This window comes from Lithobates pipiens, unplaced genomic scaffold (genome assembly GCF_037356315.1).
Source record: "Lithobates pipiens isolate NorthernLeopardFrog02 unplaced genomic scaffold, aLitPip1_a1.2 Scaffold_18, whole genome shotgun sequence".
Taxonomy (NCBI): Eukaryota; Metazoa; Chordata; class Amphibia; order Anura; family Ranidae; genus Lithobates; species Lithobates pipiens.
In genome coordinates, this window is record NW_027507758.1 from 595,899,975 (window position 1) to 595,927,947 (window position 27,973).

At 41.8% G+C, this 27,973-nt stretch overlaps 1 protein-coding gene across 2 annotated transcripts in view; it reads left to right on the forward strand.

Annotated features, from left to right (window-relative positions):
- The first annotated feature begins 1,142 nt into the window (after positions 1–1,142).
- LOC143989178 (alpha-1,4-N-acetylglucosaminyltransferase-like) overlaps positions 1,143–27,973 on the forward strand; it is a 75,713-nt gene continuing 48,882 nt past the window's right edge. Inside the window, exon 1 of one of the 2 annotated variants that reach the window (XM_077489216.1) lies at positions 1,143–1,255. The gene's annotated coding sequence lies outside the window, so the exon portion shown is untranslated. Of the gene's footprint in view, positions 1,256–19,923; positions 19,980–27,973 lie in introns of those variants that run through there. The other variant, XM_077489217.1, reaches the window with a different exon arrangement.

A 27,973-nucleotide genomic window follows, 5' to 3' on the forward strand; every position in this document is an offset into this window, starting at 1 on the left:
CTGTATGCTCCCCCCCACTGTCCCCCTGTGTGCTCCCCCCAGTGTCCCCCTGTGTGCCCCCCCAGTGTCCCTCTGCATACTCTCCCCCCTGTTTCCCCATGTGTGCCCCCCCCCTTAGTGTCCCCCTGTGTGCTCTCCCCCCCAGTGTTCCACCTTGGTGCTCTCCCCCCTAGTGTCCACCTGTGTGCTCCCCCCCCCCACACACACAGTGTCCCTCTGTGTGCTCTCCCTCTCCCTGTGCAGGTGTGGCTTGAGTTTGGGGACCAAGGGGGCCTCATGGTCTTCTATTGCCCGGGGGCCCCATGAGTTGTCAGTCCGCCCCTGCCCGCCCACATATGTAAACGCTGTTCAAACCACACATGTGAGGTATCGCCACGTGCGTTAGAGCATGAGCAGTAATTCTAGCACTAGACCTCCTCTGTAACTCTAAGCATGTAACCTGTAAAAAAATATAAAGCGTCGCCTATGGATATTTTTAAGTACCGAAGTTTGGCATTATTGCATGAGTGTGCGCAATTTTAAAGCATGACATGTTTGGTATCTATTTACTCGGCATAACATCATCTTTCACGTTATATAAAAAAATTGGTCTAAATTTATTGTTTTGTCATTTTTTAAATCATGAAACTGTTTTTGTTCCAAATAAAAACGGGTTTGAAAAACTTGTTGCGCAAATAACGTGTGAGATAAAAAGTAGCAACAACCGCCATTTTCTAGCAAAAAATTATTTTTACATGTAGGAGAGGAGTGCCAGAATAGGCCCGGTATGGAAGCGGTTAATGTACGGTAGTTTGTCGCCATTCCACAGGCGTGTGTTAAAACACGATATGTTAGGTATGTATTTACTCGGCATAAGAATATCTTTTAGATTTTACCACAAATTGGATACTATATTGTGTTTGCGTGCACTAAAATACATCAAAATGTATAAAAAAAAAAATAATAGGTTTGAAAAATCGCTGACACAAAAAAATTGCAATACCCACCATTTTATTATTTTTTTATTTAAAAAGTAATATTCTAGCAAAAAAAAATAGCAAATTTTTACATTCATGAGAGAAGAGTTAGAATTTGCCCGGGGTTCAAGTGGTTAAACATAACATAAAAGTACATTGAGGGGTGTGAGCTGCACTGTACGACTATGAAAGTCCATAAAATGAGGCACGCAATCTCTTTGCAGAAGTAATCCGAGAAAGGAATTTCATTTAATTCCTCCTTTCCATACTCCACAATTGCATTTCCCTTATCAGGCTAGGTGAGTCTGCAATAACTCTGTTCTCTCTCGTTGCCTAGATCTTTCCTTTTTATGTCTTTTTTTGTTTCTTTTGTTATTAAACTACATTAGTTTATTGTTAATTAAGGCCTGAAAGGCTGAAGAAGTAGGTTCTGTCTCTAGGATCTACTGTTATGGACCCAGAAAGGCTGACCCTTGGCATTCATGATCCCAGGGCTTGAGAAGTGAGTGCAAACAAAGGGTTAGGATTATATACGTTAATGTTAAGGTTATGGAAAGCATCAACACGGAGGTTAGCATGAGGGTTAATGTTGGTACTGAAGGTTGGTGCTAAGTTTACGGGTTGATACGTTTAGTTTAGGGATTAAAGAGAGGTTAAGTATTGTGGTTACAGGAAGGTTTATTATGGAACTAAGTTTGAAGGCTACCATGGTAGACCCCATCATGCTGAAACAGAAAAGGACCTTCCCCATACTATTATCCCAAGGTTGGAAGAGTACAATTGTCTACAATACCTTTTGTATACTGTAGCATTTACAGTACTATCCACAAGAGACATCTGAACTCAATCATTCGGAGTTCCCAAACCTTTGGCCATAATTTGACTTGCATTACCTCCAAGGGTTCATGGAGGGCCAGACAAGCAGACACAAAATAAAAAATAAAAAGGAGCTATAGTGTCTCCAGTGTTTGTCTTCTTTACTTGTTTCGATGTTTAGTGAAAAACTGAGCTTTTTTTTATGTTTTATTGCAGAGCTTAGACTTGGATAGGTTAAAGCTGGTTACACATTATTCAATTTTCTTGTACAATTGTCCTTTGAACCCAAACACTTTCAAATTGTATGCAATCAGGCAGGCCCTTGCACTACGTAGTTGAAGGTAATGCTGAAGAAAATGAAACAAGAACATTTTATAATGCTAGCTTAAAGCGGGAGTCCGCCGGGAGTTCCGCCGTTTTTTTTTTTTTTAAAAGCCAGCAGCTACAAATACTGCAGCTGCTGACTTTTAAAATAAGGACACTTACCCACCCAGCGCGCCCGCGATGTCGGCACCCGAAGCCAATCTCTCGATCGTCTCTCGGGTGCTGCCGCCTCCATCTTGGGTATGGGAATCAGGAAGTGGAGCCTTTCGGCTTCATTTCCCGGTTCCCTACTGCGCATGCGCGAGTCGCGCTGCGCAATAAGGATGGACCCGCTGCCTCTGGGATCTGTGTGTTTCCCAGCAGGCAGCGGGGGACTTTCGGAAAGAGGCGTAATCTACGCCCCTTTCCGCAGAGAGCTATCCCGGAAGTGGGTGCAGATACCTGTACTGTATAGGTACCTGCACCCCCCTCCCCCCTGAAAGGTGCCAATTGTGGCGCCGGAGGGGGGGAGGATTCCAATGAGCGGAAGGTCCACTTTAGGGTGGACCTCCGCTTTAAAGTGATATTAAAGTCTTGTTTTTTTTTTTCATTTAACGAACATATTATACTTACTTGCTCTATACAGTGGTTTTGCACACAGCAGCCCAGATCCTCCTCTTCTCGGGCCCCTCGCCAGCACTCCTGGAGCCTCCTTCTTGCAGAGTGCCCCCACAGCAAGCAACTTTCTATGGGGGTGCCTGAGTCGAGCCTGAGCTTTGTGTCCATTGAGACACAGAGCTGTGCTTCGGCCTGCCTCCTCTCTCTCCTTATTGACTCACTGACTTTGACAGCAGCGGGAGCCAATAGCACCCACCGTGCGCCTCAGCCAATCAGGATGGAGAGTGCTGGACAGCCGAGCCTCTAATGCAACATCACTGGATCAAGCTGGGGCCCAGGTAAGTATTAGGGGTACTGAGGGGGACTGCTACACACAGAAGTTTTTTTTTATCTTAATACATAAAATCACGCATCGCCGGTGGCCTGCTCCTACCGTGATTGGACACAGTGGGAGCCAATCAGCGCAGCTGCAATGGCCGCTAGACACCCTCGATTGTTCGGAGGAGAGACAGAATGCTGTAAACAAGGCAGACCGTCATTCTGTCAGACAGGAAGAGAGAGATCTTGTGTTCCTGCTAATCAGGAACACAGATCTCTCTCTTCCTCAAGTCAGTCAATCCCCCACACTGTTAGAAAGCATTCGCAAGGAGCACACTTAATCCTTTGATTGCCCCTGATGTTAACCCCTTCCTTGCCAGTGTCATTTATACAGTGACAGTGCATTTTTTTAGCACTGATCACTGTATTGGTGTCACTGGTCCCCAAAAAGTGTCAGATTTGTCCAACGCAATGTCGCAGTCCCAATAAAAATCACTGATTTACTTTACTAGTAAAAACAAAGATGCCATAAAAAATCCCATATTTTATAGATGCTATAACAATCAATAGTTATAGCCAGCGTCAGAGTCAGTACACACGTTGAGAGATCCGCCCCCCGTTGCGAGTGACGTCATCCAGAGCCGGCAGGTCCGTGCGTGTGAGGCGTGGAGAGAGAGTGTACCTGCAGCCAGCAAGCGAACCGAGTACTTAACCATCCGTATTGCTAGCTACTGCAGGGAGCCTAAAATCGGGGAAGGAGGCAACAGTGGAGGCTGTAAATACCAATGCTACTACTCAACGGATGTTTGTGAGTGACATACCTGGCTTTTTTAACCTTTTACTGAGTTAAATAAACTTTAATGCACTAGGGCTGGTGTGCGCTCTGTTTCTCTGTGCTTTTTAGGTTTGTCTGCCACCCAGTGGACTTTAATAAGAGCAGCAACACCCAGAGTGGATGTAACAAGCAATATATATTGTGCAGAGGTATTCTGGAGGAACTGGATAGGATGTGACAGCGCCGTACTTGATTTATTTGTTTCCTGCTATAACAATCAATACATGCCTATTGGGGTTTTTTTTTACCAAAAATATGTAGCAGAATACATATTGGCCTAAATTGATGAAGAAATTTGATCTTTTACATATTTTTATTGGGTATGTTTTATAGCAGAAAGTAAAACAATATTGTTCTTTTCCAAATTGTCATCCTTTTTTGTTTATAGCGCAAAAAAATAAAAACCCTAGAGGTGATCAAATACCACTAAAAGAAAGCTCTATTTGTGGGGAAAACAAAACATCAATTTTGTTTGGGCACAACTTGGCACAACCGCACAATTGTCAGTTAAAATAACGCAGTGCCATATTACTAAAATGGCTGGTCATTTTAAGGGGGTAAAACCTTCCTGGGCTGAATTGGTTAATTTTATAGTCTGGGGTTTGTTTTCTGATGTTTTATTACAGAGCTTGAACTTGGATAGGTTAAAGCTGGCTACACGTTATACAATGTTCTTGTACAATTTTCCTTTAGATTTATCAAAACCATATAATATAAGGTCAAACCTAAACACTTTCAGATTTTATGCAATCAGGCAGGCCCTTGTACTACATACAGTAGTTGAAGGCAATTCTAAAGAAAATAGAACAAGAACATTGTATAATGTGTAGCCATCTTAACCACTTCAATATCGGGCACTTAAACACCTTCCTGCCCAGACCAATTTTGAGCTTTCAGCGCTGTCGCACTTTGAATGACAATTGTGCGGTCATGCTACACGGTACCCAAATTAAATTTTTATAATTTTTTTGCCACAAATAGAGCTTTCTTTTGGTGGTATTTGATCACCTCTACGGTTTTTATTTTTTGCGCTACAAATAAAAAAAAAAACTGAATTTTTTTTTTTAAATATGTTTTTTTTGTTTCAGTTTCAAAACTTTGTAAATAAGTAAGTTTTCTCCTTCACTGGTGGGCACTGATGGGGCTACACTGATGGGCACTGATGGACACCAATGATGTGGCACCAATGAAGTGGCACTGATGAGGTGGCATTGATGGACACTGATATGTGGCACTGATAGGTGGCACTGATGGGCGACACGGATGGGCACTGATAGGTGGCACAAATTGGCACTGATAGCTGGCACAGATTGGCATGGATGGGCGGCACAGATGGGCATGGATAGGTGGCACAGATGGGCATGGATAGGCGGCACAGATGGGCATGTGTGGGCACTGATAGGTGGCACGGATGGGCACTGATAGGTGGCACAGGTGGGCACTGATAGGCAGCACAGGTGGGCACTGATAGGCGGCACAGGTGGGCACTCATAGGCGGCATTGTATTGTTATACTGTACTAATGGATGCCAATCAGTGCCAAAAAATAATGCATGCCAATCAGTGATGCCCATTGTGGGCACTGATTGGCATCCATTATGGGCACTGATTGGCATCCATTGTGGCACTGACTGGCATCCCTGGTGGTCTAGGGAGGATTACCTTTTGCTGGGCATCCCTGGTGGTCTGGTGGCATCCCTGGTGGTCCAGTGTGGGCATCCTCGGGGGGCTGTGCTGATAATCGATCAGCACAGACCCCCCCTGTCAGAGGAGCAGCCAATCGGCTCTCCTCTACTCGCGTCTGACAGACGCGAGTGAGGAAAAGCCGATCACCGGCTCTTCCTATTTACACTGTGATCAGCCGTGATTGGACACGGCTGATCACGTGGTAAAGAGTCTCCATCGGAGACTCTTTACCGAGATCGTAGTTGCCGGCTGTCAGACTGACACCCCGCAACAACGATCGCCGCGATGCGCGCCCCCGGGGGCGCGCAGCGGCTCATAATCCTGATCACGTCATATGACATCCGATCAGGATTATGCAACCACTTTGCCACCGTCAATTGCATTTAGGGCGGGCGACAAGTGGTTAAGGATAATTATGGGATACTACAGTAACTTTCTCTTCGTAAGGTGAACAAGGATCCTTGCTTGCAGCAAATATTGGACCCAGTTTTTCAGGAACACCTTAGGAGTGAATTTGCTTTAAGTAGAACTAACTCTATTGCAAAAAGATTTAGCAGCAGCAATATTGTGAGCAAAAAGTCTGAGCAGAGTCCCTGTACTTGCAGTGAATAGCCTGAGCTTTTGAGAACACCACATGATGTCCCCTTTGGACAAAACTGGCTCTAGCACAAGAGGGATGGCACTAGCATGCAGTCTTAAGAATCTCCCATATCAGCCTGTGCTCACTAATATCAATGGACATTTGATTGCCTCCTTCTAATATTTTCCAGATACTTTTCCAGTGATAACTGTCTAGATCTCCAGATGACAAGTCCCCCAGTCAGCTTCAGCAACTTTCAGTAGTATAGCTCCCCCCCTCCCAGATAGCCTAGCTGGGACCTCATTCAACAGCAGACATGTAGAAAGCTTGCAAAGAGGGGAAAGAGCTGTTACGGAAATAAATTACCGTCTAAGACAGTCCTCGAGGCAAGATAATATTTTATTTGCATATGCAAGAGAAATGAGTTGCATTACATGTTCAAGTAGGCATTCGTCATTTATGGTTTAACATTACAGCGTATTCTTCTTTTATCTGCCACGAACACCCCCCTTTCCTGTTACAGAAGTGTCCAGTCATATGTATTTTCAACTTTATTCTGAACAATGGAAGGAAAGGTGGAAATATCCGTTACAGTCTTTCACATTCACAATTGTTATAAAGGATACTGACTAGAAACTCCCTAAGCCTTTTGCAAACATCATGAGTTTCCAAATTATGCAAGTCTAAGCATTTTGTTATAACTAAGCTTATATCAAATATAACTATATTAATATCAAATAACGGTGTTCATAGATCCTCTGGGACTGTGACATCATAATGGGCGGGGACATCATCCGGTGATGTCCCTATATAAGTTGCTGCGCGCCGCGTCCCTGTCATTGTGAGCAGAGAAAGCGACGAGACAACATCTGAAGAGAAGAAGAGAAGAACAGAAGACGGCGACAGCGGCGACAGAAGACTGGGCCACCGCTTGTAAAAGAGCTAGAAGAAGGCGTGGTGGCCCGGCAAGAAGAACCGAAGAGGGGGACAAAACCCCCGAAGAGGAGGACAAGACCCCCGAAGTCGGAAGAAGAGGGCGGCGGTGAAGAAGAAAGCCGGGCTCCTTCGCTAGTGAAAGAGCTAGCAAAAGAGCAGAAGATAGCAGAGGAGTCCGGCAAGAAGACCCCCGAAGATGGACAGAAGACCCCCGGAGCTGTGCAATAAACTATTTTAACCCTTGTGTGTTGTGTTTTTTTTTTTACAGGTGAATGGGTAGGGGTACATTGTACCCCATACTTATTCACATAGGGTTATTAAAGGGGGCTCCCGGATTCCGATAAGCCCCCCGCCCGCAGACCCCGACAACCAACAGCCAGGGTTTTCGGGAAGAGGCCCTTGTCCTCATCAACATGGGGACAAGGTGCTTTGGGGTGGGGGGGGCCGCGTGCCCCCCCCTTCCCCAAGGCATCCCCCTATGTTGAGGGCACGCGGCCTGGCACTGCTCAGGAGGGGGGGTGCTCGCTCGTCACTATATTTAATTAACCTTTTAAATTTTTTAATATATTACATATTTTATTTTTTATTTATTTTTTATTTTTTATTTCTGTCAATTGTTTGGATTTTTGGATTTAGATTTTTTCTGGATTGATCTGTATAAAAGTTTTTTTAATAATAAAAAAATTTTTTGCTGACAAACGTACTGCACTGTGGAACTGTTTTTCATCCTTCTGAGGACCCACTGGCCCGCCTTTAACCTTTTTAAAGAGGAATCATCCGAAATATAAAAGAGTCAAGGAAGGTGAAGGATTTAGCTGACAAACGGCTGGAGACTGAGACACTACACGCACGTAACCCCCTGGGGGTACAAGGATTCGGTGAGTGGGGACCCGAGGGGGCGAGCACAGAAGAATAGAATTTCAGAATACTCTCATATACTACGGGTGTAACTCATGAAAAATCCTATTGAGGTAGCGCCCAGGGCCCTATTATTATCTTATAAATTAGTTGTACATACACATTATTACCTTCACCTATCATAAACACCTTCCCTTTCTTTACTTTCTTTTTTGTTTGGACATGCCCCTCAGCATGCCTTGCATACTGGATCAGTTCCTAGGGTCTGTAGAACCTATGGTTAATCATGTGTTCGGAAACAAAACTTGTGTTACAGAAGTGTACAGTCATATGTATTTTCAATTTTATTCTGAACAATGGAAGGAAAGGTGGAAATATCCGTTACAGTCTTTCACATTCACAATTATTATACAGGATACTGACTAGAAACTCCCTAAGCCTTTTGCAAACATCATGAGTTTCCTAATTATGCAAGTCTAAGCATTTTGTTATAACTAAGCTTATATCAAATATAACTATATTAATATCAAATAACGGTGTCCATAGATGACATAAAAAGTATAATTTCTCTGACAACAGCCTGTGATCTCCTCCTCATGGACAAGACTCCTCTATTCCAGGTCTCAGAGTATTTATACACACTTCCAGCCACCATCTGGGCACACTGGATTGGCCAGGGCTGCATAAATATGCTGTTGTTGATTATGGCCACCAATAAAACAACAGCTGAACAGCTGTAAACCCCCCCCCCCCGTAAAGGTCTGTGGCAGTCTCACAGGCTTTTGAACAGTCCACTTGAATTCTACCATCATGAACTTCAATTGTGTTGGATTTTTGTTCAGGTTTTTGAACATCTTTCGCCTGTTGGGCCAAACCGCTGAATAATTGAACATAGACATGTTCAAGCAATGCTACTCCAGCATTGAGATTTTCCTTCTCTACTTTCAAGTTGATTTCTACTTTTCACTTTGACCCTGGAATTGGCCTTTAAAAATCCAAAAGGAGTCAAATCCCCTTGCTTATGTCAATGGCAGAAGAGTGGACTTGGGAGCACAACCTCAGAGATCTCACATTTAAAGACACATTAATCATTAGGTATTCAGCTAACAAATACTGATTACACTGTACATTGTAAGATGAACCTAACCCCCTTTAACGGCTCACAGGCCAGCCTGTATCCTCCTTGATTCCCTACAACCAGCTGGGTGCCACGGCCATGGAGTCTTCTTTTTTTCCACTGTAGTTCACCTTCCAAATAACAGGCTGCACACAGAAAATGTAATACTGACATATAATCACACACATAGGTTGGACTTGATGGACTTCTTTTTGGTCTTTTTTCAACCTCACCTACTATGTAACTATGTAAGAGACTTTTAACTCCAGCCAAGGTTTATTCGTGACTGCACACTCCCACCCAAAGCCATACCCCTGACATGTTTCATATAAAGCAGGGCTTAATCATGGGACTTAATCATATTTTAACCATTAATATTTAAACTTTTTAATTTTTATTCATACTATTTGTTTTTTTGTCACATTAGGAAAAACACAAAATTTAAGAAAAAAGAATTTATTTCACTTGAAAATACATACATTTTCAATACTTTCCAAGAAAATCAAATTTTAGAATTTTAAACAGAATACATTACGGAATAGAATACCATATTTTTCGCTGAATAAGACACATTATTTTTCCCAAAAATATGGGGGAAAATGTCTCTGCGTGCCACCATGTTAGTATCGGAAGAGAGGCAGGAGAGCGGAGGACCACCGGCCGATTTCCCAGCTGGGCCTGACACTGTTGCTGCACTGTTGCTGAGACAGAATACAGAGCAGCCCGATCGGCCGAATGGAGTACAATCATGGCGGCCACTCTGGCTCCTCTGCCTTCTGTCAGGCGGATGTGATGATGTCTGATAAAGCTGCATTTATGGCACTGAACATGATGCATTTATGGCACCAGAAAGGCTGCATTTAAGGCACTGGTAAGGCTGCATTTATGGCACTGGTAAGGCTGCATTTATGGAACTGGTAAGGCTGAATTTGTGGCACTGATAATGCTGCATTTATGGAACTGGTAAGGCTGCATTTATGGCACTTGTGGCTGCAATTATGGCACTGGAAAGGCTGCATTATTTTGGCACAGGTCAGGCTGCATTTCATGGGCACTAGTAAATATTTTAGTAAACCATTTGGTTCAGAATATTTTTATTCTTGTTTTCCTCCTCTAAAACCTAGGTGCGTCCTTTGGTCAGGTGCATCTTATGGAGATATACGGTGTACTTTTTATCCACAGAAAAACTTTATTTTTTTAAATTGTTGTGAATTCATTAAGAAAAAAATAATAATAATACATTCATATTTACTGTCAAAGAGGTGAGATTGTTTAGGCCTTAGGAACAGATGATCTACAATGTTGCTATCATTGAACTATTACCCTCTTGAAGAACACAAAATACATGATCACTACATTAACTATTGAAAACTTTTACAAGCATGCATTGGGACAGAAACTCGCTGAAACAATGGTATCTTCTGTCACCAAATAAAAAGCTGTTTACTTATTTTGTTGGTTAGAGTGAGAAGGCCAAACTTGCATAAGTATTTATCACATGGAAATAACCCTTAACTAGAGAACCCCATTGTATGTAAGTAAAAGACTATTTGGACAATATACAACCGTGCAAATAGCTGACGCCTCATCCAAAAACATATTGAAGGGCACAGCTAACCCATTTAATCATTTATTGGAAGCTCAGAGTTCATCCCAAAACATGCTGTAAGATTCATCTACCAGTATCATCTATATTTTTCTAAGCCATTCAATTTATACATAGGTCACAACTGAGATTATAAATTTAGTATCTAATGATCTAAAGAACTTTGTCATAAAGAGATTATATATGAAAGTGTGATCATAAGTAGAAGTGTTTTAGCAACAAATTAGTATTATAAAAAACATATAATCATGATTAGAATTGTATAAGAATTTAACCTATGTTTAGATAAACAAATATTGATTGGATACCCAAATTATACATGGATCCATATAGATAATAATTGTATGTGATATTGTTTGTGATATATCTAACCTGTGTCCTTTCTAAACGGACTAAAGATTAACAGATATACATTGATATACATATATATCAACAATTTATGCAAGTGATTATTGAACTTTATGTTAAGGAGTATTTTATATTATGCCATAATTCGTGAACACTCAAAATATATTCGTTAGAACATATATAAATAACGAGCGCACATTACAGAAATAGAAAATATTAACTTAAAGAAATAAAACACCAAACACAGGTGAAGACACCTGGTGGTGGAAGGTGCTATTACCTTAAAATCACGAGACTCCCGGGAAAGCTAACCATTAAGTCTGTCGGCCAATTAGGAGGGAACACATACCCTCTGGGCAGAACTTAGTATAATTTTATGATCCTTTTGTTTAAAAGGATATTTAAGAAACTAGAAGAGGGAGGAAGAAAAAAAGAAGAAAGCTCGGAGGAGAGCTGGGGGGAGAGAGTCAGGGGGAAGCTTAGGGACCCCCCTGAGAAGGGACACTGGAAGACATGCATGAATACACATTTTACATTCATGAAGATCCCTGCTCCTTGGAATGTTGAAGCCACGGCAGCCATCTTAAAATTCCTGGTAACTAATACTCCACACTAATAGCCATATTGGAAATGGGTAAATATATGTTTATCATCTATTTTATGTTCTCTTAAATATTGATGTTTTTGAATATTCTATTATTGAAATACTTCTCCCGAATCAATAACCGCCTTTTAGATTTTTCTCTAAATTAAATTTTTCATACATTTCTTTTTGCATAGATGCCAATTTTATTGACAAACAAATGTCTAATTTATTTCACATTGTTAACCACTTACTTACCTGCAGTATAGTAACGGTTGGATGTGTGAAATACAGACATTCTGTTTAATTGTCAAATATCAAAAGGTTATTGATTCTACCGAGAAATGATAATGGTGATAATTATGTCCAAGGTACTACTACGCCCAGTTGGAGGGTGTTTCCAGTAATTGTCAAAATGATAAAGTAATGCAATCTGTATTTTAATATTTCATGTAATTATTTGTTTTCTGTCAACCAATAAATGTAGCTATTTTGTATGATCACTCGTCTCCGTGAATACGTTTCACATATATAGACTGTGTCATATAGACTGATTCGGTATCTTAAAAATATCTTCGTTAAAAATTAATTAGGAAATATTGTGCGGGAAAATTCCTTAAAAAGCACAACATATATAAATGGAGGCACTGCTGAGATAACGTTGATATTTTGTATAGGATCAGTCATAGTTACGGTGGTGACAGAAATAATATTTTGCATGAAATTATTAATTATTAACTTTAAAAAAAAGAATATTTTGCCAAAAGAAAAATGTCTGGTCAAAGTGAATTTTATGTTGATAGGGATTATCAAGAGTCAGCCCTTAGTGGTAATATGAGTACTCAGACAAAATGGATACAAGAACAGGAAATGTTTGATATAATGTCAAAAAGTAACATGATAAATCATGCCGAAAAAAGTTTGTCTAATGAGAATGGTCTAGAAGCACTCATTGAAGACCTTATAAACCACACCCGTCAATCAATAAAAGACGTATGGAACGTGGAAGGTCAAAGCGTTGAACTCACAGACAGCTCATCTGAGACAAAGGAAATAGAAAGGCCTGATCACATGCATTTTGAATTAAGCACTAACCTGATGTATCTTTATAGTGAGTTTAAACGTCAATATACCCAACCAGAGAGTGATATCTTAGAATCCCAGTCCCAGTTAATAGAGGGGGAATGTGAGCTCACAAAAAAGCTAAAGGAGATTAAAGACGAGGCAGATTATTTTGATGAGTCTATAGTGACAATGGTGAAATATGAAACAGAACAGTTACAAAATGATGTAATAATGCTGGACGAATATCACCAATTAAATAAAAAGTATAAACAATCAAGAGAGAAGGAGAGGTTCTTACAGGAAACCCTAATTAAAGCAGAACAGATGCACAATAATACAATAATAATGCTGTACAAATGTTATCAATTAAATAAAGAAATAATAAACAATACAAGAGAGGAGAAGGAAAATTTTCTGCAGGAAAACGAGTCTCCTGACGAAAGTTGCCGAGTAATATGCAGTGGAAATTTAAAAGAAGAAACAAATCAGCTTAGGTCAGGACAGGAATCCCTAATTAAGCAACCAGAAGAATTAAAAGAACAAGGGGAGTTTATGCCTCAGGATAATGCTCAGATGCTTAACCCTGAAAGTATAGAGTCTGACAATACTCCAAAATCTGACTCTCAACCTAAAATTTGGGAGTTACATAATGAAAAAGAATTAGAAAAAGAAACTATATTCTACCCCAAGCCATCTGTAGAGCAAAGGGGGGTAAAAATTGAACCACCACATGAAGGTATGCCTAATCAGTTTTCTTTGGGATCAGAGAAAAATACAGGCACCCCTAAACAGGACGCCTCAGAAATAATAAAATTTTTAAAAGATGCTGTCCCGGTGTTTAAGGAAGAGGGATCCATGCACATTATTGACCACATTGAAAAATATGAAAATGCTTTATCAGTTTTAGGCCTAAATGATGACCAATCTAGGATTAATTTCTTACCGTGGGTATTTGAACCCAAACTACGTCCATTCTGCGAAGCTGTAATAAGTCTGTGGGGTACTGCCTGGCAAACAATTAAAAACATCTGTCATCTAGGATTTGTCCCACATAAAAATCTTAACGCAGCTAGAGTGGATATACACAATATCACACGCACCAGTGATCAAAGCCCCACCGAAGTTATGGCTGTGTTCAAGGGTGCTGTCCACTTAGCAGAAAAGGAGCCAAGTTATAATGAACTTGAGTTTGAACCCATGTTCTTCGAGGCCCCGCCTACCCACATAAAAGTGAATTTGGCGAAAGACTACAAAGGGGGGTGTTCACTGGAGTCTTTGGTAAAAGAGAGTAACAATTTGTACTCTATCCAACAAACTGGTGAAAACAATGGAAGGCCTGAAAGCCCTATAATGAAATTTGTGGATGAATTTTATGTATCTCCTCAATCATTACAGTCCAAAACCAAGAAAAAGAGATACGCTGATATAGTCAGAGGAAAGATGCTACCGAGTTTCCCCAGCGGGAAACCAATGTCCCCACCCATCAGAAGGGGGGAGCAGAGACCACCCTTTAGAGGGGGAGTTAAAAGACCACCTCAGGAGTCTCATCCAAAGGATCCAGACCCGAGGTTTAGGAGAAACTATAGGGTATATCTCCAACGGGTCAGATTTAAAACTAAGGGTAGACACCCTCACCTTTACCGGTGTAATGGACTTCGGGGGCCTACACGGGTAAATAGGGAGAAATTACAGGGTAAGACACCCCCAAAATCCCCAGAACAATAGGGAACAACTAAGGCCCAGACAACTATCCCAGAATCAAGACAATGTTTCTGATGTGGATATGTCTGATAAAACTGAGCCAGTAATCCCCAGAAAGTACAGAAACCGGGTCCCACGAACCAATTCTGATCAGCCTGTAAGCAATACGGAAACCAAAATAGACAAAATTATGGATATGTTACATGATTTCATTGCTATACGGAACGTGAAGAACACTTCTTCAAGGGGCAAATCCTGTGGCCAGCCCAAGGGCCACAGAGCCTTTTAAGCGCCTATGTTAAAATAAATCAGAGGAATGCACTGAATAAAGATATAGGAAGCAGAGGTTCTAACACCATGTTTTTCCCCAGGTTACAGTAATGAGGATCCTGAAATCCCTACCGAGGGATTGTGGTTGTTAGATATTAACTATTCTCCTATTTTTCAGTGGTCACTTCATTCCTCTGACATAAACAGGTCGCTCCAAACAGCCCAATTTCAAGAAGTCCCGAAGACGGTAATTCCAGAGGAAGACCGAATCCTAAAGACATAAATATCAGGAGGCCTAAGTGGTTTGATATTTTGGTAAAAGATGAGGAGTCACCCGTATAAGGTAGTTTGATTGCCTCAAATGAGTTGTATTGACACCCCAAAGGGGGAAGATTTTATCTGTTTTATTCCTCCCAAGTAGAAGGTTGACTATGATGTCAAATATGTTGTTACTGACAGTAAGTGTCACATGTCAAACTGAAATGTTGTTAATTGTTATTATTCCAGAATCGCTACAATTAAGCTAAAAAAAAAATGGTTCTGAAGAACATAAGTCAGTCAGAATTGTCTGGTATCCACAGATATTAATAAGTGGCCTCATGATCATGAGCCCTGGAGCTTGGTCTCCCATAGCAAATGTGTCATACATTATCTTGATTTCCAGAGTGTTTAGTTAAAGGACTGATAACATAATGGGAAAGAGGAGGGCTCGGAGAAAGCCCAGGATACCAGCTTGACACTGAGATCTCAAACACAGATCATGTTAAAAAAAACTTATATATCTTTTCTCATGGAATCCATTTTCCTTTACAGGACTAAGATGTCCATGAGCCGGTCAACCGAACCGAGAGTCCAACATGTGTGAACATCCAGAGAATGAACCGTATGGGGGATCCAAGGACACCACTGATGGCCAGTCTACATGGACGGAACCCACCAGGACGGCCAGGACTAAAGGTGCCCGAAATGGTCCATTTCCTGCCAATCAACGGATGACGGTCCTGAGATGCACACATCGATCACAAACCCATTTTGTTTTTCAAAGAGTTACACTCATCTGCAAGTGTCTATACCTCTTAATTATATATATCCATAATCCGGATCCATCGTCACAACTCAACTTACAAGGCCCGAGCGAAGCCATATTTCTTCAAACTGTTGCATTGGTGAAGTCTTTCAAACGACTTCCGGCATTTGAACACTTCACAAGGGGGGCTTTGTTGTGAATTCATTAAGAAAAAAATAATAATAATACATTCATATTTACTGTCAAAGAGGTGAGATTGTTTAGGCCTTAGGAACAGATGATCTACAATGTTGCTATCATTGAACTATTACCCTCTTGAAGAACACAAAATACATGATCACTACATTAACTATTGAAAACTTTTACAAGCATGCATTGGGACAGAAACTCGCTGAAACAATGGTATCTTCTGTCACCAAATAAAAAGCTGTTTACTTATTTTGTTGGTTAGAGTGAGAAGGCCAAACTTGCATAAGTATTTATCACATGGAAATAACCCTTAACTAGAGAACCCCATTGTATGTAAGTAAAAGACTATTTGGACAATATACAACCGTGCAAATAGCTGACGCCTCATCCAAAAACATATTGAAGGGCACAGCTAACCCATTTAATCATTTATTGGAAGCTCAGAGTTCATCCCAAAACATGCTGTAAGATTCATCTACCAGTATCATCTATATTTTTCTAAGCCATTCAATTTATACATAGGTCACAACTGAGATTATAAATTTAGTATCTAATGATCTAAAGAACTTTGTCATAAAGAGATTATATATGAAAGTGTGATCATAAGTAGAAGTGTTTTAGCAACAAATTAGTATTATAAAAAACATATAATCATGATTAGAATTGTATAAGAATTTAACCTATGTTTAGATAAACAAATATTGATTGGATACCCAAATTATACATGGATCCATATAGATAATAATTGTATGTGATATTGTTTGTGATATATCTAACCTGTGTCCTTTCTAAACGGACTAAAGATTAACAGATATACATTGATATACATATATATCAACAATTTATGCAAGTGATTATTGAACTTTATGTTAAGGAGTATTTTATATTATGCCATAATTCGTGAACACTCAAAATATATTCGTTAGAACATATATAAATAACGAGCGCACATTACAGAAATAGAAAATATTAACTTAAAGAAATAAAACACCAAACACAGGTGAAGACACCTGGTGGTGGAAGGTGCTATTACCTTAAAATCACGAGACTCCCGGGAAAGCTAACCATTAAGTCTGTCGGCCAATGAGGAGGGAACACATACCCTCTGGGCAGAACTTAGTATAATTTTATGATCCTTTTGTTTAAAAGGATATTTAAGAAACTAGAAGAGGGAGGAAGAAAAAAAGAAGAAAGCTCGGAGGAGAGCTGGGGGGAGAGAGTCAGGGGGAAGCTTAGGGACCCCCCTGAGAAGGGACACTGGAAGACATGCATGAATACACATTTTACATTCATGAAGATCCCTGCTCCTTGGAATGTTGAAGCCACGGCAGCCATCTTAAAATTCCTGGTAACTAATACTCCACACTAATAGCCATATTGGAAATGGGTAAATATATGTTTATCATCTATTTTATGTTCTCTTAAATATTGATGTTTTTGAATATTCTATTATTGAAATACTTCTCCCGAATCAATAACCGCCTTTTAGATTTTTCTCTAAATTAAATTTTTCATACATTTCTTTTTGCATAGATGCCAATTTTATTGACAAACAAATGTCTAATTTATTTCACATTGTTAACCACTTACTTACCTGCAGTATAGTAACGGTTGGATGTGTGAAATACAGACATTCTGTTTAATTGTCAAATATCAAAAGGTTATTGATTCTACCGAGAAATGATAATGGTGATAATTATGTCCAAGGTACTACTACGCCCAGTTGGAGGGTGTTTCCAGTAATTGTCAAAATGATAAAGTAATGCAATCTGTATTTTAATATTTCATGTAATTATTTGTTTTCTGTCAACCAATAAATGTAGCTATTTTGTATGATCACTTGTCTCCGTGAATACGTTTCACATATATAGACTGTGTCATATAGACTGATTCGGTATCTTAAAAATATCTTCGTTAAAAATTAATTAGGAAATATTGTGCGGGAAAATTCCTTAAAAAGCACAACAAAATGAACACTGATCAAAATAGAAAAAAAGGTTGGATAGATGGATATAGACGGCATAAACATTTTTGTATGACAAAATCCCCAAAAAAGTGCTTGTACTAAAAAAAATATATATACAATACTACCTCAGATTGCGTGTAACGCGGTTATTGAGTGTTTCGCAATACGAGCTATTGCTTTAAGAAAATCCTGACTAGGTTTGTGAGTGTTGTCTCGCAAAACAAGCAGGATTCAAGCCTCTGCGATGTGCAGTACCGCATTTGGCCAGAGGTGCGGTGGAGCCGATGACACTCGGAGCCGTTCGGATGCACTCGGAAACACTCGGATATGCTCGAAAACACTTGCAAATACTCCTTTCCTGAGTGTTTCCGAACCCCTCCGAGGATTTCCGAGTGAATCTGAACGGCTCCGAGTGGTCTCAGAGTATTTCCGAGTCTCACCGGTGCCCCCCCCCCACATCTGGCCAAATGTGGTACTGCATACAATAAAAGTCAATGTGGAATGGATTATCTTTGTTTCCATTGACTTCTAAGAGAAAACCTGCTTTGATATGCGAGTGTTTTGGATTTCACGCATTCTCCTGGAGCGGATTATGCTTGTAATCCAAGATTCCACTGAACCTGCGAACGAACCGAAAATTTGCATGAACTTTAGAACCCCATTAAAGTCTGTGGGACGCGAACGTTCGAAATGAAAAATACTCATTTTAAAAGACTAATCAATGCAAAAAAAAGTTTTAAAAACTGCAGTTTTTTCAGGAGCACTGGTTTTAATGACGCTTAAAGTGGAAAAAAAGTGTCCATAGTATGCCTGTGAAGTGGCACGTGTTTCCCGTGTTTAGAAAAGTCCCTGCACAAAATTACATTTCTAACAGAAAAAAAGTAATTTAAAACTGCTTGCGGTTTTAATGTAATGTCTGGTTCCAGCAATATGGATGAAAATCATTGAGAAAAATGGCATGGATAGCCCCTTTGGGTCTTGTACAGATATTAAGGGGAACCCCATACCCAAATTTAAAAAAGGAATGCCCTGCTGTGAACTATTACATCAAGAATTGTGATTACATGCCATTGTTGAACAGTGGTAGAAAAAGTGGGCCTTTGGTGGTGGTGGTGCTGGTGCCATAACACTGTAAGTCCTCACAGTTACTCTTGGTGGGCACTGGAACGGGCCCTGCTGTGAAATATTTTATCAAGAATTGTAATTACATACACTTTTTGAACAGGGGCAGAAAAATTGGGCCTTAGGCACTGGTGTCACAAAACTGCAACACCTCACAAACTCTAGTTGGAGAGCAGGAATGAGCCCTGCTGCAAACTATTGCATCAAAAATTGTAATTACACTCCCCTGTTAAACAGGGGCTGAAAAATTGGGCCTTAGGCACTGGTGCTGGTGCCACAACACTGCAACCCCTTACAGATACTCTAGTTGGAGCGCAGGAGTGAGCCCTGCTGCAAACTATTGCATCAAAAATTGTAATTACATGCCCCTGTTTAACAGGGGCTGAAAAATTGGGCTTTAGGCACTGGTGCTGGTGCCACAACACTGCAACCCCTCACAGATACTCTAGTTGGATGGCAGAAATGAGCTCTGCTGCAAAGGATTGCATCACAAATTGTAATTACATGCCCCTGTTAAACAAGGCCTAAAAATTGGGCCTTAGGCACTGGTGCTGGTGCCACGACACTGCAACCCCTCATAGATACTCTAGCTGGAGTGCAAGAATGAGCTCTGCTGCAAAGTATTACATCAAAAATTTTAATTACACGCCTCTATTAAACAGGGGCCTATAAATTGGGCTTTAGGCACTGGTGCTGGTGCCATGATGTTTTGGATTAGAATCGAACCGTCTGATGAATTAATATCTGCCCCCTGGCCAAATTAGTCTTTGATGTATGCACACATGGCAGCAGTACAAATCACTGAGACAGACACGAGTCAGTGTATCAGTCACTTCTGCTTTTATTTCCTGGTACTACAATTTATATACTAGATAGCCGGATATTTCGCAATATCGACAAACGGATTTTGACGAAATATGACAAGATATAAGCTTTAGTTAGATTATGTCTATATAGGGAAAAGCAGCTGTTCATGGCTATGTAGGGAAATTCTTGTTTCTGAAACGTTGCTGTTATCTCTTGCAGGTAGAAACAAGTGCAGGCCTTTTTTCAATTGTTGGGTTTCGGTTTCACAGTAAGGTGGGTTGAGCTTACAGACATAACAGTAAACTGATAAGATGTCATAAAACCTCACGGTCTCCTGAACAACTACATAGTGTTGTTCCATAGTGTTGCTCCTGAACCATATATAGTGTAATTCCCTCAAACATCAATTAATTTTATTGCAATAAAACAGCAAAATATAAACTCACAAACGCAATTCTTCAGTAGGCATAAAATCAAAGACACAGTAGGATCATCAGGTTCTCTGCGGCTCACTACATTGCTCACCCGTCCCCTGGAATCTGCGTAATCCACACAAATTGTACACCTCTGGTCTTTTCCACTGTAGTTCACCAAATCTCATGTCATACACTGTTACATTGACGCATTTCGTCTTTAAAAGACATCAGATGATGGTTCCATTGTATATATGGTTCCATTTTTTCCCGTATAACAAACATTGGGGAGTACTGAAGCTGTTGTGACAACAAGATTAAGCGGGAGAAGACAAATAGCCAAAAACTAGTGCCGATTAGTTCAACGTGTGTATGATATGCTGATTTCACCGGTACATTTCGGTGAGAAAATTACCAAAAGGGGGTCTTCACTTATCACAAGCCTCCTATGTGTGGAACTCACGTGTGAAGGTGGTGTGGAAAATACGGTGGTGGTGAAGAATCTCCAGCATAAAGAGCCTACGCCGTAGAACTCTTTCTTGGACTATTTGCACACACAGTTATACCGATGTGTTGTGATTGATCTATTTTTTTAATTGGTCCATGCAGTACATTTGCACATTATTTGCATCTTGTAATTGAGAGTCAGTGAGTATCTACTCACAAATGAGAGTATTGATTGTTTTAATTAGCGCTGCTGTTCAGTATAATAGTAGTTGTTCAGGAGACCATGAGGTTTTATGACATCTTATCAGTTTACTGGACATTTGTGTGTTTTATTACATATATGTATAAGTTTGTGTTTATCACCTTTGTATTTTGTTGTATTCCTCTATTGATGACACAATTATTGGGGAATTTTTCACGATTTAATTATTTTGTGACATGGGTTTAGCACTGTGACAGACCTAGCTGGGGCCGAGGCTCTTGGAGGGGACAGAATGTGAACCTCTTGCCTTGTGATTATGGGCCCTCGCATTTGGGGGAACGGTGCTCTTTGTGAGCTGTATGCCTGGGGACCCCTGAGGTGGTGTTACTTGGATTCAGGTCCGTGCCCCCCCCCCAAGACACACAGACTCTGGATATGTAAATGCCATGTTAGCAATAGACTAAATCACACTATTGGGACACAAACTCTTAGATGCTAATATCATCACCTCCAGCCATCCTGGCTGTCTTGTATAATGTTGTGTAAATGAGTCTAGTCTGAGTATTGAGTATTCACACATAGTTGTTTGTGCTAATTAACCCTGTGTTTATGTTTATAGTAATGTTTATTGAATTGTGAGCAAGGAGCCGAAAAGTCTTATCCCTTCAGTCAAACTAGTCTGAGTGTTGATTAGATAATTAGCTCATGCTAATTAGGTTAGGTTTTAGTCACCCCGCTGTATATATATTTTGTGTGAGATCTAAAATAAAGGTCATTCCTGATGTCCTCCAAGACTGGTTTCATCTAGTGCTTGGGGGTTCCTCTAGCCAGATCCATTGGACTTGTGTTCCAGGACTTAGGAAGCGGTATACTGACGGATACACTCAATTGGAGTGTGGGATCAGTTCCGTCACAAGCACAATTCTTTATATTTTCGTTTACGTTTACTGTAGATTATGTTACACAGCAGAGTTGCAGCTTCCCATAGATATCCATAGGAGACCTATCTTCTTAGATAATTTTACACCTTGGTGCAATTTTTCCATAGCGCAGTTTCTTTTTTTTCTTTATAATTTTTATCAAAATCCATTACTCTATATTCTGGGCGTGATATGATAAGACCCTTTGGGATTGGTTCTTTAACCACCTCAATACAGTGCAGTTACACCCCCTTCCTGACCAGACCAATTTTCAGCTTTCAGCGCTCTCACAGTTTGAATGACAATTACTCAGTCATCCAACACTGTATCCATATAAAACTTGCGTCCTTTTTTCCACACAAATAGAGCTTTCTTTTAGTGGTATTTAATCACTAGTGGGTTTTTTATTTTTTGTGCTATAAATAAAATAAAACGTAAATTTTGTGAAAAAAATGCATTTTTCTTGGTTTCTGTCATAAATTTTTGCTAATCATAAATTTTTCTTCATAAATTTTGGCTAAAATTTATACTGCTACATATCTTTGGTAAAAATAACCCACATTAGTATATATTATTTGGTCTTTGTGAAAGTTATAGAGTCTACAAACTATGGTGCCAATCACTGAAAATTGATCACTTCTGATGAGGCCTTCAGTACATCAGGTGTATCTCATTTCTTGAGACACTAACAAGTCAGGAAAGTACAAATACCTCCCAAATTACCCATTTTTACAAAGTAGACATTCCAAGGTATTAAGTAAGTAGCATGGTGAGTTTTTTTAAGTTGTCATTTTTTCCCACAATTCTTTGCAAAATGAAGATTTTTTTTTTTTTTTTTTTACTAAATTGTCATATTATCAGGTTATTTCTCACACACAGCATATGCATACAACAAATTACACCCCAAAATACATTCTGCTACTTATCCCAAGTACGGCGATACCACATGTGTGAGACTTTTACACAGCCTGGCCACATACAGAGCACCAACATTGATGTAGTACCTTCAGACGTTCTACGAGCAAAAATGACGCATCTCATTTCTCAACCACCTATTACACTTTTGAAGTCCCTGGAGTACCAGGACAATGGAATTTCCCATAAAATGACCCCATTTTGGAAAGCAGACACCCCAACGTATAATCTGTGAGGCATAATGAGTCTTTTGAATGGTTAATTTTTTTCCAGAAGTTTTTGGAATATGTGGAAAAAAATTAAAACACATTTTTTTTTTACACAAAATTGTCAATTTATAAGATATTTCTAACACATAGCATGTATATAGCAAAAATTACACCCCAAAATACATTCTGCTACTCTTCCCGAGTATGGCGATACCACATGTGTGAGACTTTTACACAGCCTGGCCACATACAGAGCACTAACATTGATGTAGTACCTTCAGACGTTCTAGGAGCATAAATGACACATCTCATTTCATTCCTACCCATCACACTTTTGAAGGTCCTGGACCACCAGGACAGTGAAATTACCCACAAAATGACCCCATTTTGGAAAGCAAACACCCCAACGTATATTCTATGAGACATGGGCTGCAAATAGGTACTCGGGTACTCTGATGGCCTGGTGACAGGTACTCGGGTACTCTGATGGCCTGGTGACAGGTACTCGGGTACTCTGATGGCCTGGTGACAGGTACTCGGGTACTCTGATGGCCTGGTGACAGGTACTCGGGTACTCTGATGGCCTGGTGACAAGTACTCAGGTACTCTGATGGCCTGGTGACAGGTACTCTGATGGTTTGGTGACTGGTATTTGGGTACTCTGAAGGGCGGTGACAGGTACTCATATGGACTTTGACAGGTACTCGGGTACTCAGATGAACTGTGACAGGTACTCGGGTACTCAGATGGACTGTGACAAGTACTCGGGTACCCTGATGGACTGTGACAGGTACTCGGGTACCCTGATGGACTGTGACAGGTACTCGGGTACCCTGATGGACTGTGACAGGTACTCGGTACTCTAATGGACTGTGACAGGTACTCGGTACTCTAATGGACTGTGACAGGTACTCGGTACTCTAATGGATTGTGACAGGTACTCGGGTACTCTAATGGACTGTGACAGGTACTCGGGTACTCTGATGGACGGTGACAGGTACTCGGGTACTCTGATGGCCCGGTGACAAGTACTCAGGTACTCTGATGGCCTGGTGACAGGTACTCTGATGGTTTGGTGACTGGTATTTGGGTACTCTGAAGGGCGGTGACAGGTACTCATATGGACTTTGACAGGTACTCGGGTACTCAGATGAACTGTGACAGGTACTCGGGTACTCAGATGGACTGTGACAGGTACTCGGGTACCCTGATGGACTGTGACAGGAACTCGGGTACCCTGATGGACTGTGACAGGTACTCGGGTACCCTGATGGACTGTGACAGGTACTCGGTACTCTAATGGACTGTGACAGGTACTCGGTACTCTAATGGACTGTGACAGGTACTCGGTACTCTAATGGATTGTGACAGGTACTCGGGTACTTTAATGGACTGTGACAGGTACTCGGGTACTCTGATGGACGGTGACAGGTACTTGGGTACTCTGATGGCCTGGTGACAAGTACTCAGGTACTCTGATGGCCTGGTGACAAGTACTCAGGTACTCTGATGGCCTGGTGACAGGTACTCTGATGGTTTGGTGACTGGTATTTGGGTACTCTGAAGGGCGGTGACAGGTACTCATATGGACTGTGACAGGTACTCGGGTACTCAGATGGACTGTGACAGGTACTCGGGTACTCAGATGGGCTGTGACAGGTACTCGGGTACCCTGATGTGCCGTGACAGGTACTCGGGTACCCTGATGTGCCGTGACAGGTACTCGGGTACCCTGATGTGCCGTGACTGGTACTCGGGTATCCTGATGTCCCGCGACAGGTACTCGGGTACTCTGATCTGCCGTGACAGGTACTCGGGTACTCAGATGGGCCGGGACAGGTACTCGGGTACTCAGATGGGCTGGGACCGGTACTCGGGTACTCAGATGGGCCAGGACAGGTACTCAGGTACTCAGATGGGCCGGGACAGGTACTCGGGTACTCAGATGGGCCGGGACAGGTACTCGGGTACTCAGATGGGCCGGGACAGGTACTCGGGTACTCAGATGGGCCGGGACAGGTACTCAGGTACTCCGATGGGCTGGGACAGGTACTCGGGTACTCTGATGGGCTGGGACAGGTACTCGGGTACTCTGATGGGCTGGGACAGGTACTCGGGTACTCTGATGGGCTGGGACAGGTACTCGGGTACTCAGATGGGCTGGGACAGGTACTCGGGTACTCAGATGGGCTGGGACAGGTACTCAAATACTCTGATGGACTGTGACAGGTACTCTGATGGACTGTGATTGACAGGTACTATGAGGGGTGGTGACAGGTCCTCTTTATTGGGGGGGGCAATCAGTGTGATTGGTGTACACTGTATGTGGTAACGAGATGTTACCGCAATCTCCTCCTCACACACGATCGGTGTGTGAGGAGGAGAACCCGGTAACATCCCGTTACCGCGGTTTGTTTACATTTTAGTGATCGGCTGTGAAAGGATCACAGCCGATCACGTGGGTAAACAGCCGGCCAATGGCTGTTTACCAGCGTCGGTGACGAGCAGTGTTCCCGGGGAACACGCCGCCACCGACGTGCACACGCAGCGCGCTCGCGATCGCGCGCATGCGCCGTGCACGTTCGGGGTGTGACCATCTGTGATCGGCTGTGACTTCATCACGGCCGATCACGTGGTAAACAGCCATAACGAATGGCTGTTCACCCCCTTCGGTGGCGAGCGGTGTCTCCGTGACACGCCGCCACCGAAGAAACAGGGATGCGCACGCACGATCGCGCGCATTCCCTGTTTAAACAATAGGTGCGCCGCCTGGCCGTCATTTGACGGCCGGCGGTCGGCAACCAGTTAAGACCTGAAACAGATGCAGCAGCCAACATGTGTTTATGTGCCTTGGTTAACACACTAAAACCCAAATCAGTAAACACTTGTGTTATCCTACTATGATATTTTTCAACAGATTCGCTTTTATCTTGTGTAATCTCTTGTATACTCATGACTTGGTCTGCCAAGAGATTTTGAGCCCAAGCTTTTAGTTGATTTATGAACTCACATCCTGAGGCATAACTGATATCATCCAGACTATTTTCATCAAAACATCTTTGCATTGCTGGCCAGTAAGCATCCCCAGCCCTTATTTGGCACAGGCTCGCCAAATCCCACCATGTAGAAGAATCTTTTTTTGGATTTGGCTGACCTTTCTGTAGAACGGCATGGGGTGTTTCGCTGGATCCGGTAAGCTGGCAACAAGGGTTGCCGCTTGGGATGGGTTGAAATATACATATACTTGGGGGGCTCCTGGTGGTATAGTCCATTTCCCTGTGTCCCCTGTCTCTCCCCCCAGTCTGCATTGTGTGTTTGTAAGACTGGCGGTCTCTTAAGTTCTTTTCGAGTAGGAATTTTTGACAACTGTTGAGCTATCGTGTCAAGTCATGAGGGATGTTGTGTGCCGTCAGTCAGCGACCAAGTTGAGTCGTCTAGTCACCAGTTGTCGGGTTCACTGTGTTTTGAACCCGAATCGAACATGGGAAGGGGTCCCATGTGGGGTGTGCCTTTGAATGCCACTATCGGGATTGCACACCGTCCACACCCAGACGTGTTCCCAGTGTTGGTGAGACCAAATGGGAGAAAGTGACTTTGGTCGGGACTTGTGAGGGGGATTATTAGGATTAGGGAGGGGATTAGCTTGAGCTTGGTCTCCCAGTCTTTGGTCTAGTGGTCTAGGACTTTGGGTTTGGGTCTCCACCTGGACTCCCTTGCCTTCAGTGTCTTCATCGATAGTTTCATGAGTGTCATCAATACCTGTCATTAATGGAGTGATAGGTTGGGGTGGTTTGTAATATGACCCAGTGGATTGATCGTTCACTGGATATATTTGGGTAGGTTCTGGTGTGGGCGGAGGTGCAGGTGGCTCAAGTGGGTTTGGGTACACCCCACATCGGACCTCTTCCCATGTTTGATTTGGGTTAAAGACTATCAAGAAATCTAGTATATAAATTGTAGTACCAGGAAATAAAAGCAGAAGTGACTTATACACTGACTCGTGTCTGTCTCAGTGATTTGTACTGCTTCCATGTGTGTACTCATGAAAGACTAATTTGGCCATGTTATCAGACAGTTCGGTTCTGATCCAAAACAATTGGCGCCCAACGTGGGGCCAAATTAGTCTTTGATGTGTGCAGACATGGAAGTAGTACAAATCACTGAGACAAACATGAGTCAGTGTATAAGTCACTTCTGCTTTTATTTCCTGGTACTACACTGTATATACTAGATAGCCGGATATTTCGCTTCCTAATGAGGCAGGCATAGATAAACCACAAAGAAGGTTTAAGGATGGTAAGCAAGATATTAAAACATATGAAATAGACATTTTATCAATTAACTCTATAATCACCTCCATTGCATCCATTACAACGACACTGCAACCCCTCACAGATACTATACACCCCCTGGTTCGGTTCGCAGCAGAACCTGCGAACAGACCTAAACTTCGTGTGAGCTTTAGAACCCTATTAAAGTCTATGTGACTTGAACATTCAAAATCAAAAGTGCAAATTTTAAAGGCTAATATGCAAGTTATTGTCATAAAAAGTGTTTGGGGACCTGGGTCCTGCCCCAGGGGACATGTATCAATGCAAAAAAAGTTTTAAAAATGGCCGTTTTTTCCAGGCGCAGTGATTTTAATAATGCTTCATGTGAATCAACAAAGTGTAATATTGCTTTAAATTTCATACCCGGGGGTGTGTATAGTATGCCTGTGAAGGGGCGCATGTTTCCCGTGCTTAGAACTGTCCCTGCACAAAGTGTCATTTCTGCAGGAAAAAAAGTCATTTAAAATCACTCGCGGCTATATTGAATTGTTGGCTCCCCGTAATACAGAGAACAGTTATTGAAAGTCATTGATAAAAAAAAAAAGCATGGAGTTCCACCTAAAAATCAATATCCGGCAGCCTGACACTTCTTATCTGAGGAGGGCGGGGCCACCCGTCACCTGACCCCCCCTCCTCTGACGCAAGGGAAAAGCCAGGTTTCCCAGTGATGTATGGGTGACCCCGCCCCCCTCTGATGTAACTCAGGTTTCCTGTTACATCAGAGGGGGGCGGGGTCACCTGTATGTCACTGGGCATGCCTGGCTTTCCCCTTGTGTCAGAGGGTGGCGGGGTCAGGTGATGGGTGGCCCCACCCTCCTCAGATAAAAAGT